The sequence below is a fragment of the Schistocerca serialis genome, chromosome 1 (assembly GCF_023864345.2).
Source record: "Schistocerca serialis cubense isolate TAMUIC-IGC-003099 chromosome 1, iqSchSeri2.2, whole genome shotgun sequence".
Classification (NCBI taxonomy): Eukaryota; Metazoa; Arthropoda; class Insecta; order Orthoptera; family Acrididae; genus Schistocerca; species Schistocerca serialis.
The window spans coordinates 342,060,512-342,075,549 of record NC_064638.1 but is presented as its reverse complement, the minus strand read 5'-3'; positions in this window follow the sequence as shown (position 1 = coordinate 342,075,549).

Genomic DNA, 15,038 nt, shown 5'->3' with positions numbered 1-15,038 from the left:
CGTTGTGCGTCTTTTCCGAAGTGTTGCGAATGAACATCATGCTGTCTAAGGGTGTGATTTTTCTGTCTCTTGCGAACAGAATCCAGACCATCGCCGTGTTTTTTAATTATCTGCCTACTATTTTCCCTGTCTGATTCCTGTGTATTTTATTATGATCGCCCACCATTTGTCTTATGTTTTAACTTTCCACAATTTTCCACCGTTTTACATTTTACGTCACTGTTTTATCGCCTGTTTTTATTGTTTCTTATCTTCTTATGTTTTAAAAATTCTCTAGGCTGAAGAGCGGCGTACTAAGCTGCTGCCAGCCCGCCCCCTTCAGGGGAAATCGAAATCCAATAAAGGAAAAAAAACACAATTGCAAAGGGCACGGAGATGCCACATACTCGTGTGCGACAGCATTTCAGCACATTCTGGGTCTTTATTTGACCGAATGGTCGAATCGACCTATATCCAGAGTTTCGCGGGATTCATATTGACAGTTGTCAACATGGGGACAGGCACGCACACTCGTCGTCATGATTCCAACCGACCACGTCTGACCACCAGGAGGGAGAATCGCCGCATTGTGCACCTAACACACCTTAACGTCTTCACGTTTACGCCTGTCAACTGAGGAAAAGTGATGGGTTCCCTGCAACAGTCTGTGTCATCATGCACCATTGGTCAGAGGTTAGCAGTAGCCGGACTAGGCAGTTACCGTCGATGTTGTGAGATAACGAGCGTTTAGCTCTCATTTAAGTAAATGGTCGAAAGAGTCAGCCTTCAGGAATTGACAAACGAACCCTGTCGTCCGGGACTGTGTGCCACAAAGAGCGCAGCTTCGCCACGAGATGGAGAAATTCACAGGCGTCTATTATGCTGAATGAGGGCTATGTGCAGTAGTGTGCGAGAGAGACAGACGATACACTACGTCATGGGGAAACTCCGTAGAAGCTGCTTGTGGACAGGGAGACATAGCAGTGTTCAATATGGCGGACCTAAGATCAGCCATAAAGGGAAACATTCATGAAAATTATTTAATTCTGTGGTAATTCAGGGAATGAAGCCATAGTGATTTTATTCTACCATCCTTCATAAAACTGCATGGTGATCCCAATAGAACTTGAATATTGATCATGTCTAAAATTGTTTAGGATTTACTGTGAAAGTGAAATTAACAAGTTTAGTAACAAAGACCTGAATGCTAAAATCTGAAAGCTTTGGTCGATCTTAACGATCGACATTTCATATAGAAGCGCATCATTAGAATGACAAATATTGTAAATATCAACTCTGTAACTTTATTTGTTTAAAAGGTATAGTAAATTTAAATTGTCAGTATTTTCAGTTAAGCATCAGACACCATTTCCTCAGTAAAAACACATTGAACGATGGCAGCATGACACGTTATTGAATCATTAAGTAACAGAATATTTGTTGTAAAGTTTAGTGCATAATAGTTACTTTTGTTCTTTATTTATTTATCAAAAAGCGCATTGGGGCCAGGCTACTGGCCATGACATTCAAAGCTAAGAAGGAAACTGTATTGGTTTTATGTAAGAGAACTTAACATTTTTTATGTAATGGATATCAATGTTACTTTATTTGGTTAATCTTTGATTATTTAAATATGTTAAAATGTAAAATAATGTAGAATAAGCTGTAGCCAATCAGATGGACAGCTTCAGGAAAGGGAACTGCCCTAGTCAGTTGAGTGAAGATGTTTGGCACGCGGGAAACGCGACCGGGGACGGGCAGAGGGACAGTGCTGGTGGAGATGCGAAAGCGGACGGTCGGTCTTTAGGTAGGTAGGAAGTGAAACGACTCCGAAAATTTCGCGTTGTGTGGTATCACGGGACTTAGCGGTGAACAGCCACGCGCCTGGTGTGAACTCTTAACTTTCCGCGTAGTTAACGAGGTGGAGTATTGGACTTGTAATTCGCGATGAGATTGTGAATGATCGAATTGTGTCAAATGGATATGCGCTCGAGTGTAATAGCAATTCTAAATGTGACCACTTTCGCTATTAGTTTGCTTTCTGAATCGTTAATTTGGCTCCCGATATTATTATTACTGTTGTTATGTGTTATATTAACATTGTATGTTTCATACAATTTCGCAAACTTAGCATTAGCCAGACAATTTAACCAAAGGGTCACAAGTGTCTAATTTAGGGGTGTAATACGACACATGCGGTGCAACCCCTAGACGAGTTTTAGCCAAGACGTTTCGACGAAGAGGAAACGCGTGTGAGCCCGAACATCTTTGGGATGATAGCTCACAACTGGGTACTCGTCCGGGATAGGAACTAGGAAAGTGTTAGTTGAGAGATAAGAATCTTGCAAAGTGTTGGAACGGATTTGATTTTGGAAAGTGTTAGTTGCGGAATATGAACTCTGGAAAGTTTTGGAAATGGTTTTGAATACTACAAAGTGTTTCCAAAAGTAATATCTGAACTTCGATAGGCAAAACCTCTCGCAAAAGTTAAATGTGAGATCGATTCAGGACTGAATATTAGGTTTCTTTAAGAGTTGTGAAATTACAATTGTAATTCTCACAGTTAACGACATTCTGTGATCTAGGTCTCACTTCTGTAGCATTAAGTTCTTCAGCAGAATGAGCTTTATGTTATTGTGCTAATTACGGTATGGAAAAAATGCAACAAATACGAGGTCCCCTAGAACACTGAAGATATTTGCACATGTCTGTAGTCATCAATGATTGCCAGCTGCCACAACACTTTACTGAATTCATGCGGCAGGCAACCCAACAGTAAGTGCACTTCAGGCTCATTCAGTAAGTCGTTTGGAGACGGACGGAAACGTCAAATGAACGTCGCTTTCCGAGTCGTATTCAATCCAAAATAAGGTGTTATTAAGGTAGTCGAGCGTTCTAGCAATTACACTTTGATAATCCCCATATGAGTATTCTGATAGCCAAAAGAACACGTTAGTGTGAAACTATAGGGAACTACATTAATATGAAACTGCAAGAACTCTGGACAATACGTAAACTCTTCTCTTCGCTGGGTAATCTCTTACTGTTATTTAGGATTCTCTATATCCTAGGCGTAATGCAAATAGAATTTGACTTTCATGAGGCGCTTTCCACTATTCTTGACAAACATCAGCAACGTGTAATCACTGCGAGTAACAACTGTGTGATGTCAGTGGATGTGGTGGTGTTATGTTGTCAAACTGCTTACAGTAACGTTACATAATCTAGCGCTGACTACCTAAGTGAAGATAGTGTGGCGGCGTCGTCGCTTCTCTTTATTTGACATCAGCTGGAGTAATCTGATTTAATGAACATAGTATTCCATTCACGAGCTACTAATGATACAGTGCGACTACAGAGATCATCGTGTCGGTATTACATTAATTCTGCAGTGAATTGTTTGACAAATATTACCCGTCAGCTATGCAGCTGAAATGACTTACTACACAGGTACTCTATGTTGGACTTGGTTAAGTGATCAGCTCGCTGCAATCCTGCTTCTACTGTTCGTAAATACTTTTATACTGACCATTCGTTCTTTGACTACATACGTGCTACAATATGATTCGCATGTATATGACATCGGTTAGCGCAAGCACAAACCAATGAGTACGGAATGGATGCCGTTGAAGTCCCTTTACATTGATGGCGAGACAAATGTTCGCAAATCACCTGTATTGCCTCAAAAAACAATTTCATTTTAAATATTGAAGGACAGACGTCCACACTGTCACAGGGCGTTGAAATACAGCAAAGACGGCAGATGAAATATGTGACCGACCGAGGTTCGAACCTGGACCTCCTACATACTAACCATACGCGGTGACCATTGCACTATATGGACACAAGGGCCAACCTGCCTGCTGGACCTATCGACACACGCTTCTCGCCAGAAGCAAATTCCCATCTTTGGCGCATACCACATAAGTGGTACCCCCCCCCCACGCCCCGTCTCCTCCCCCCCCCCCCCCCCCACCGGTCCATTATTCCATTCACTCGCAGCCACACTGTATTCCCGCGAGGGTTCTGAGACGATTACGTGAGTCTAGCACTGAAAACTTTCGATGGCCCGTCGACACCTCAATAATTATACAGAATGTTTAAGGAGGATTAGTAAATATTGTATGAGGTGATAGTACAGGCAGATTGCAGAAAAACATGCCTTACGACACGTGTCCAATTTTTATTGAGTACATGCAGCTGGGTTCAATGCATTTTCATTTCGTTTGTTGGTCCTTATAGGACTCCGTTGTCTACACTTCCTTGAAAATGAGCTTCCAGCTTTATCAGTAGATGCTCCTTTGGCTACAAGAATGCGTTTCTTCCTCCAGCTTGACAGGGCTCCTGCACATTCTAGTCGTCAGGTGACACATCATCCAAACCTAACATTTCCTGGAAGATGGATCAATCAATGGGCACATTTCTTGGCCACCAAGGTCTGCGGACCTTATCTCTTTTGATTTTTGCTTGCGGGAATGGTTTAAAGGCGAAGTCTACAAAGAATAAGTAAACACAAGAGCCGATTTGATCGTTCGGTTTATGAATAGTGCGGCCCTCATAAAAGAAAGCAAAGAAGACCTCAGTTGAGCTACACATGGTGTTATCAAGAGAAATCAAACGTGCATTGAAGTTGGTGGAGGAATTTTTGAAAACCAACTTTGAAGGTCCTCATTTGCCTTTGCTTCGAGTTTGTTAGGGTTACATACTAACAGCCGTATCTCTACACTCAATAAAAAGTGCACGCAGTTATATGGAACATTTTACACAGTTCGTCTACATTTCAACCTGCTAAAATATCTGCTATTCCTCCTGAAATACTCTGCATGTACATATATGTGTGGTGTCTGTTCTTTCGGACATATCCGAAAGAAAAGACACCACGAATCCGGGTTCGAACCTGGTCAGGCAAAAATTTTCATCTGCCGCCGTAGCTGTATTTTAACGCCCTGTGGCAGCCTGGACATCCTTCGATATTTAAGTGATTAACAAAATTCGGATCTCCGGGAGGGGACTACTCAGGAGGACGTCGTTATCAGGAGAAAGAAAACTGGCGTTCTACGGATCGGAGCGTGGAATGTCAGATCCCTTAGTCGAGCAGGTAGATTAGAAAATTTATAAGGGAAATGGATAGATTAAAGTTAGATATAGTAGGAATTAGTGAAGTTCGCTGGCAGGAGGAACAAGACTTTTGGTCAGGCGAATACAGGGTTATAAATACAAAATCAAATAGGGGTAATGCAGGAGTCGATTTAATAATGAATAAAAAAATAGGAGTATGGTAAGCTACTACAAACAGCATGGTGAACGCATTATTGTGCCCAAGATAGACACGAAGCCCACGCCTACCACAGTAGTACAAGTTTATATGCCAACTAGCTCTGCAGATGACGAAGAAATTGAAGAAATGTATGATGAAATAAAAGAAATTATTCAGATAGTGAAGGGAGACGAAAATTTAATATTCATGGGTGACTGGAATTCGGTAGTAGGAAAAGGGAGAGAAGGAAACGTAGTAGGTGAATATGGATTGGGGCTGAGAAATGAAAGAGGAAGCTGCCTGATAGAATTTTGCACAGAGCACAACTTAATCATAGCTAACACTTGGTTCAAGAATCATAAAAGAAGATTGTATACATGGAAGAAGCCTGGAGATGTTGGAAGGTCTCAGATAGATTATATAATGGTAAGACAGAAATTGAGAAACCAGGTTTTAAATTGTAAGACATTTCCAGGAGCAGGTGTGGACTCTGATCACAATCTATTGGTTATGAACTGTAGATTAAAACTGAAGAAACTGCAAAAAGGTGGGAATTTAAGGAGATGGGACCTGGATAAACTGAAAGAACCAGAGGTTGTACAGAGTTTCAGGGAGAGCATAAGGGAACAATTGACAGGAATGGGGCAAAGAAATACAGTAGACGAAGAATGGTTAGCTTCGAGAGATGAAATAGTGAAGGCAGCAGAGGATCTAGTAGGTAAAAAGACGAGGGCTAGTAGAAATCCTTGGGTAACAGAAGAAATATTGAATTTAATTGATGAAAGGAGAAAATATAAAAATGCAGTAAATGAAGTAGGCAAAAAGGAATACAAACGTCTCAAAAATGATATCGACAGGAAGTGCAAAATGGCTAACCAGGGATGGCTAGAGGACAAATGTAAGGATATAGAGGCTTATCTCAATAGGGGTAAGATAGATACTGCCTACAGGAAAATTAAAGAGACCTTTGGAGAAAAGAGAACCACTTGTATGAATATCAAGAGCTCAGATGGAAACCCAGTTCTATGAAAAGAGGGGAAAGCAGAAAGGTGGAAGGAGTATATAGAGGGTCTATACAAGGGCAATGTACTTGAGGACAATATTATAGAAGTGGAAGAGCATGTAGATGAAGATGAAATGGGAGATACGATACTCCGTGAAGAGTTTGACAGAGCACTGAAAGACCTGAGTCGAAACAAGGCCCCGGGAGTAGACAACATTCCATTAGAACTACTGACGGCCTTGGGAGAGACAGTCCTGACAGAACTCTACCATCTGGTGAGCAAGATGTATGAGACAGGCGAAATACCCTCAGACTTCAAGAAGAATATAATAATTCCAATCCCAAAGAAAGCAGGTGCTGACAGATGTGAAAATTACCGAACAATCAGTTTAATAAGTCACGGATGGAAAATACTAACTCGAATTCTTTACAGACGAATGGAAAAACTGGTAGAAGCCGACCTCGGGGAAGATCAGTTTGGATTCCGTAGAAATATTGGAACACGTGAAGCAATACTGACCCTACGACTTATCTTAGAAGAAAGATTAAGGAAAGGCAAACCTGCTTTCCTAGCATTTGTAGACTTAGAGAAAGCTTTTGAGAATGTTGACTGGAATACTCTCTTTCAAATTCTGAAGGTGGCAGGGGTAAAATACAGGGAGCGAAAGGCTATTTACAATTTGTACAGAAACAAGATGGCAGTTATAAGAGTCGAGGGACATGAAAGGGAAGCAGTGGTTGGGAAGGGAGTGAGACGGGGTTGTAGCCTATCCCCGATGTTATTCGATCTGTATATTGAGCAAACAGTAAAGGAAACAAAAGAAAAATTCGGAGTAGGTATTAAAATCCATGGAGAAGAAATAAAAACTTTGAGGTTCGCCGATGACATTGTAATTCTGTCAGAGACAGCAAAGGACTTGGAAGAGCAGTTGAACGGAATGGACAGTGTCATGAAAGGAAGGTATAAGATGAACATCAACAAAAGCAAAACAAGGATAATTTAATGTAGTCGAATTAAGTCGGGTAATGCTGAGGGAATTAGATTAGGAACTGAGACACTTAAAGTAGTAAAGGAGTTTTGCTATTTGGGGAGCAAAATAACTGATGATGGTCGAAGTAGTGAGGATATCTGATGTAGACTGGCAATGGCAAGGAAAGCGTTTCTGAAGAAGAGAAATTTGTTAACATCGAGTATAGATTTAAGTGTCAGGAAGTCGCTTCTGAAAGTATTTGTATGGAGCGTAGCCATGTATGGAAGTGAAACATGGACGATAAATAGTTTGGACAAGAAGAGAATAGAAGCTGTCGAAATGTGTTGGTACAGAAGAATGCTGAATATTAGATGGGTATATCATATAACTAATGAGGAGGTATTGAATAGGATTGGGGAGAAGAGAAGTTTGTGGCACAACTTGACTAGAAGAAGGGATCGGTTGGTAGGACCTGTTCTGAGGCATCAAGGGCTCACCAATTTAGTATTGGAGGGCAGCGAGGAGGGTAAAAATCGTAGAGGGAGTCCAAGAAATGAATACAATAATCAGATTCAGAAGGATGTAGGTTGCAGTAGGTATTGGGAGATGAAGAAGCTTGCACAGGATAGAGTAGCATGGAGAGCTGCATCAAACCAGTCTCAGGACTGAAGACCACAACAACAACAACAACAAGATTGTCTATTGCGATTCGTAGTGTTTGTTATTTCGGACATGTACGAAAGGACAGACACCATACACACATACACACTCACATATATATTTCTTTCTTAAGTGCTATTCGGAAAATGTTTGGCAACTCAATGATAGTGACGGACTGGAGCTGCATTAACCTACTCATTTCACTAGATATAGTTGAAATTTTTTGAACAATTCCTGTTTAATAAGTGACAGCAACAGTGTCTCTCACCGTTTACTTTGTGGGAAACTTGCTTCTTTCTGCCCAAGCGTATACTGCAGCAATGAGTGAATGCTCACATTTTTGATACTTCACTGGATGTGCTACTGCGACTGTAACCAAAGATTCAAATCCCGCTGGGAAAGCATATTTCAAGTCGTTTTGCTTCTCCTCTACTGTCATTGAAAACTATCACAACGTAATTAAGTATAGGAATCCTACGAAACCCTTGCGTTCATACTGCGGTGCTGTGCAGATGAAAAGAAAAAATAGCTTTTCACAATTATCAGATGACAGACGGAGTTTGTCAGATTCCGCTAAGTTATAACTGCATTATTAATTGTTGGTTCACAGGCGTTTTTCTGTCGCTTATTGTAACAGTTTTTTGAATGTTAGAGTTGGAAGAATAGAAACATCGGATTTTCGCCATATGAAATACTTGAATTCACCTTAAGTCTCCAGGTTTCGACCTACGGCAGAATATCCAACAGAAAAGCTGACAACAAGAAGTCAGGTCATGCTTGTACTCTGGCGGGTATGCCAATGACAGTGGTCTCAATAATAATATTGTTTAGCAAAGATAAGTTGCCATATCAACTCCTGGTTAAAATTGCTACACCACGATGATGACGTCCTACAGACGCGAAATTTAACCGACAGGAAGAAGATGCTGTGATATGCAAATGATTAGCTTTTCAGAGCATTCACACAAGGTTGGCGCCGGTGGTGACACCTACAACGCGCTGACAAGAGGAAAGTTTCCAACCGATTTCTCATACACAAACAGCAGTTGACCGGCGTTGCCTGGTGAAACGTTGTTGTGATGCCTCGTGTAAGGAGGAGAAATGCGTACCATCACGTTTCTGACTTTTATAAAGGTCGGATTGTAGCCTATCGCGATTGCGGTTTATCGTATAGCGACATTGCTGCTCGCGTTGGTCGAGATCCAATGACTGTTAGCAGAATATGGAATCGGTGGGTTCAGGAGGGTAATATGGAACACCGTGCTGGATCCCAACGGCTTCGTATTACTAGCAGTTGAGATGACAGACATCTTATCCGCATGGCTGTAACGGATCGTGCAGCCACGTCTCGATCCCTGAGTCAACAGATGGGGACGTTTGCCAGACAACAACCATCTGCACCAACAGTTCGACGACGTTTGCAGCAGCATGGACTATCAGCTCGGAGACCATGGCTGCGGTTACCCTTGACGCTGCATCACAGACAGGAGCGCCTGCGATGGTGTACTCAACGACGAACCTGGGTGCACGAATGCCAAAACGTCAATTTTTCGGATGAATCCAGGTTCTGTTTACAGCATCATGATGGCCGCATCCGTGTTTGGTGACATAGCGGTGAACGCACATTGGAAACGTGTATTCGTCATCGCCATACTGGCGTATCACCCGGCGTGATGGTATGGGGTGCCATTGGTTACACGTCTCGGTCACCTCTTGTTCGCATTGACGGAACTTTGAACAGTGGACATTACATTTCAGATGTGTTACGACCCGTGGCTCTACCCTTCATTCGATCCCTGCGAAACCCTACATTTCAGCAGGATAATGCACGACCGCATGTTGCAGGTCCTGTAGGGGCCTTTCTTGATACAGAAAATGTTCGATTGCTGCCCTGGCCAGCACATTCTGCAGATCTCTCACCAATTGAAAACGTCTGGCCAATGGCGGCCGAGCAACTGGCTCGTCACAATACGCCAGTCACTACTCTTGATGAACTGTGGTATGGTGTTGAAGCTGCATGGGCAGCTGTACCTGTACACACCATCCAAGCTCTGTTGGACTCAATGCCCAGGCGTATCAAGGCCGTTATTGCGGCCAGAGGTGGTTGTTTTGGGTACTGATTCCTCAGGATCTATGCACCCAAATTGCGTGAAAATGTAATCACATGTCAGTTCTAGTATAATATATTTGTCCAATGAATACCTGTTTATCATCCGCATTTCTTCTTGGTCTAGCAATTTTAATAGTCAGTAGTGTAGCTATACTCTCCTCCCAGCGAGTTAGCTTTGTTCTGGCTGTATGCTGGTGTTCGTAATAAACGTGCTTTCAGCGCTGCTTCCGGATTTGGACTAGATTGTGGCAGGTTTGTTGGAGACGCCGGGCACTTCAAAACATCTACATCACTGTCGCTCCAATTAGGCAACATAGAAGCCATCGCCTACGCGAACAGGAACAGGATTATAAGCAGTACAATGTTCCCACTGACTAAATTTAGGAGACCAATGGATTCGAAGCTACCAGTAAGTCATCTGCCCATCAGATATTCATCTGCATTTTACTGAGATGCTGGTCACAACCCGACGAAACAACTGAAAAGATTTGATCGAGTTACCAAATGCAACGGATGGGATGACAGATGTGTTTGATAAATGTGTACTTTTACTTGGACGTCACTGCCCAGCACTGGTTCGAGAATAACGAAGAGAAGTTCATCAGCTGAAAGTACGACCCTTTCCTACACCAAGTATAACGTCCCGTAGAAGAAAAGATATCAGGAGGACTAAGGACAGCATGCTGGTGTTTCCACCATCGACGCCCTGGACGCTTTACAACTACTACGCCGCCAGACGCAACCATTACAACAGTAATATTCATACCAGTTCACTGCAGACAGAGACATTGTGGGTCGAAGTCCATCGCCATACCCTGGGGAGGTCACTCCCCAAGACGCTGTAGCTGTTCCCCGTCGCGGTACCGAAGTGTCAACGCTCGCCTAGCCACCGACTTTGGGAAAAGTAAGTGGGTCAACATCTACCGAGGTGAGGCAGCTACAGATGTAAATCCTCCGTGAACGACAGTCGCCAAAATGTCAGAAATCTCAATGACATCAACATCGGTGGCCAACATTTCTGGGCACTAGTTGACTCAGCGGCTTCCATTTCTGTTATGATGGATGCTTATAGTCACCAGCCAATGGTGACTATGTTCTGGGATACGAAAGCGATTGGGCGGAAAGTCGCAAAAAGGAAATGCGACCAGCTGCCAGGAACATGTATTGGCAGAATCATTATCATTGACAGAACAAAGCCCTTTGAATTTGTCGCTCTAACAGAAAGTAATCATAATTTTATCCTCTGATGCGATTTCTTTTAGGCATCACAAGCAGTCACAGAGTGTGGAAAATCGGAGCTCCAGATTTACAAAGTTATTCTAGCAAGCACACATAACAAAGATTGCTCTGGGTGGTTGCTTACCATTGAATGGGTTGTTATCGCACCGTCATCAATGAGACCACTTCCTATCGACAGTCTAGATCTACATTTACATTGTGAAGATTTTGTCAATTGCAAAAAGCTATTAAGGCTCACAAACGAAATCTACATGCCGAAGGCGATCATAAGCATTGTAGTTGGTCAAGGAGATCTTTGGATCACTAATTGTCGCCAGCAACCATAACTCATTCCTGTGTGCCTAGGGACACCTGAACCAGTCTAGGAAGGGCAGCTTAGTGTCACTGACAAAGAAATCGTTCTCCAATATCACGAAGACAACGGAGGGGAGGAAGATACCGTCAAATTGCCGGTAGGATCTGGCCCGACCGTGGAACAAGGGCGGCTAATAATAGCCATTCTTAGTCAATTTCCAGATACTTCAAGATCTGGAGTTGAGAAAAGTCAGAACAAGTGGCCCACGGTACAACGTTGTATCAACACTGGGAATCATTCACCAATTAGCCAGCGCAGTCTGAACAACGAATAATTCGTGAGGAAGCGGAGGAAATGCTGCAATATTACATCACTGAACCTTCAGAGAGTCCTAGTTGTTGATTAGGAAGAGGAAAATTGAGGGCGTGCAACCAACCTGTCTGTGCGCTCGACACACTGGACCTATACCTGGAATATGGTCTGGGGTGCGATTTCGTTTGATGGCAATAGCACTCACGTGGTTATCCCACGTTTCCTGACTGCAAATTTGCTCGTCAGTATAATGATTCGACTTGCTGTGCTGCGATTTATGGACAGCATTCTAAAGGGTATTTTCCAACAGGATAACGCTCGCCTACGTACCGCTGTTGCAACCTAACATGCGATACAGAGTGTCGACATAATGTCTTGGCCTGCTCGATCACCAGATCTGTCTGCAAACGAGCAAATATGGCACATCATCGGATGACAATGCTAGCGTCTTCCACAAACAGCAATAACTGTCCCTGTATTGACCGACCAAGTTGAGGCATGGAACTCCATCTCACAAACTGACATCCGGCACCTGCACAACATAATGCATGCACGTTTGCATGCTTGCATTCAACATTCTGGTGGTTACATTGGTTATTAATGTACCAGTATTTCACATTTACAATGGCTTATCTCGCGCTTAGATTAACCTGTGGTCTTGCAATGTTAATCACTGGAATATGTTAGATAGACAAATGTTTTTCCAAAATTTTATTTCTCTACATTAATTACTTATTGGCGTTACATTTTTGTCGTCAGCGTATTTTATGGTAACTGCAGTTTCTAATGATATTTTGGTAATGCTCAGTCTAATAGTTCTGAGTTCTTGTGCCAACGTACGCACAATGTGTTACGTTTATTTACTTTGAGGATCTACTGCCAGTCCCTACAAACAATGTCGATCTTTTGCAGGTCGTCCTGCATTTTGTTGCAGTTTTCGGGCTTTGTAACTATCCTGTGCACTACAGCGTCATCTGCGAACAGCGTCACGATGCTTCCAATATCATCCATGAGATCATTTATATACGAGTACGTCGTGAATAGTAACGGCGCTAGCCCTTAAGACACTCCAGAAGTTGCTTTCAGCTCTGGCGATTTCGTGCTTAGCCATGTCTTAATTTCTCTCTGATAGAAAATTTTGTATTCAGTCACTAATTGATCCAACATAGGTAAGCTCGTTTTTTGCTCATTATATGACAGTGTCGAACTGTGTTGAATGCCTTCCAGAAGGAAAAGACATCAACCTGGGCTCTATTGTCTGCAGTGCTCCGGAGCTCATGGACGAACAGAGCGAGATTTCACAAGATCACTGTTTTCGGAATCCATGTTGATACTCAGAGGAGAGACATCCGTTCTCGAAGAAGGTCGTAATTCGTGAGCTTAGAATTGGTTACATAATTTCAAAACTGATTGGCACTAACCATACAGGCCGTAATTGTGTGCATTTGTCCGCCGACTTTTTTTGAAAACGGTAGTGACTCGTGCTTTTTCCCAACCTCTTGGTCTCCTTTGTTGTTGCAGTCATCTATGATGAACTGTTCCTAGAGTGGGACCAAATTATTGTCATAATCAGTAGTGTGCGATACTAGTTGATCTGCTCCGTGGTTAATTATCTCACCATCTACAATTTAGCGTTCATGCAACGATTGAAAGAAGAAATGACATTACGATTTATTAAAGTGAAACATCTTCGGAAGATAGAATTCGGTATTTCATTTTCTGCCCGTCATTTTCCTTGTCGGAACAAGAACAGTCACCCAGAGACTGAAAACACTATTTTTATCTGTTTACTGACTTTACGGAATATGAAAACTTCTTATGGTTCTTCGTAAAATCTGTCGACAAAATTTTGCATCCGGTCGTTCCCCTTGCGTATATTTTATTTCGTTCACCTTTTGTTCGTCAATAGCGCGGTGACTTCGCTAAAACCTGTGATGAAACTCTCTTCGCTATTGTAACATTTTATAACGAGGCTTCTCAACCACGGTGGATCTTTCCCGTCTCTGCACGCTTGCTTCGCAGATACGTATCTAAAGCGTATTGTATCACTTTGTACCTACGAAATATATCTATTTGTGAAACACTTTTTCGTCAACAGAGCTTTATGTTTGATTTTGTCTGGTCAGATAATTTGCAGGCTGTTTCCAGTCACACTTGCTGAGCAAAAATATTTTCCAAACTTTATTAACATTGTATTGAAAACCTGTAGTCACTGACGCAATAACACCCTTATGGTCACTGATTTCATCTTCCACATCAACAGGTTCGAAAGATTCTGCTTTATTAGTTACTAGGAAATGAAACACGTTGCCCTCAGAAGTTCTTTAACAGCTGGCAGTGATTTACAAAAAATATATTCAGAAGAATCCTACGTGTTTTCTGGTTCCTGGCACCTATTTTAATCAAGTGACCAAGAAGCTGATGTCACAGTAGCATGGCTAACAAATTTAGTCGCGCTGCTCTTCAAGTTTTCACTGAAACATTGTGCTACTACAGCTGACGAGGAAAGTGATCATTAAAGCATCAGATTATTATGTTTGCCCCACCTTTGGTGCATATCTTCACCCATATTAGTTCACATTTTGCCTCTGTGAAACCTCATTAAATATTGATGAGTTATTTACCCCAACAAGTTCGGTTCTACCATTGCCGTTTTTGTATCTGCACAGATGTGATAACGCAACGAATCCGCCACTGTCGGCAGAGATGTAGCTATACTGCCTGACCATGGCTCGACTACAAAGGCGGGACACTTAATCCCAGAAGAAATAGAGAAACTCAACGTGTGAGTCAGAGCGTCCAAACACTGCTTAGAAATGAGCACAGAGAGAAATGCAGGGGTGGCCATCACGAGTGACTGACAACTAACAGAGCACGGCGTGAGGCGAAAGCCAGGTCCAAGGCAGTTGAAATAAGCATAAGAACTGACTGATCCTAGCCTGCTGCCATTGGCATATTAACACCTGGGCCAATGGTACTGCCCATATAACCCTTCACATCCGTGACAGCCTGCCACACTACTCCACTGTGAGACCCATGCTGGCTCAGCTGCAATCATATCGGTATCTACTGGTGGGTATACTAAATCCCCTCTGAAGAGACTACGTAGAGCCGAAATGGGTAAGTTTGTGCCATGAGACCTGTCATAAAACCGAAGAGGATACGAGATTTCCCAGCAGCAGATTCACTCCCGAAGAAGGAAAAGCCGACAC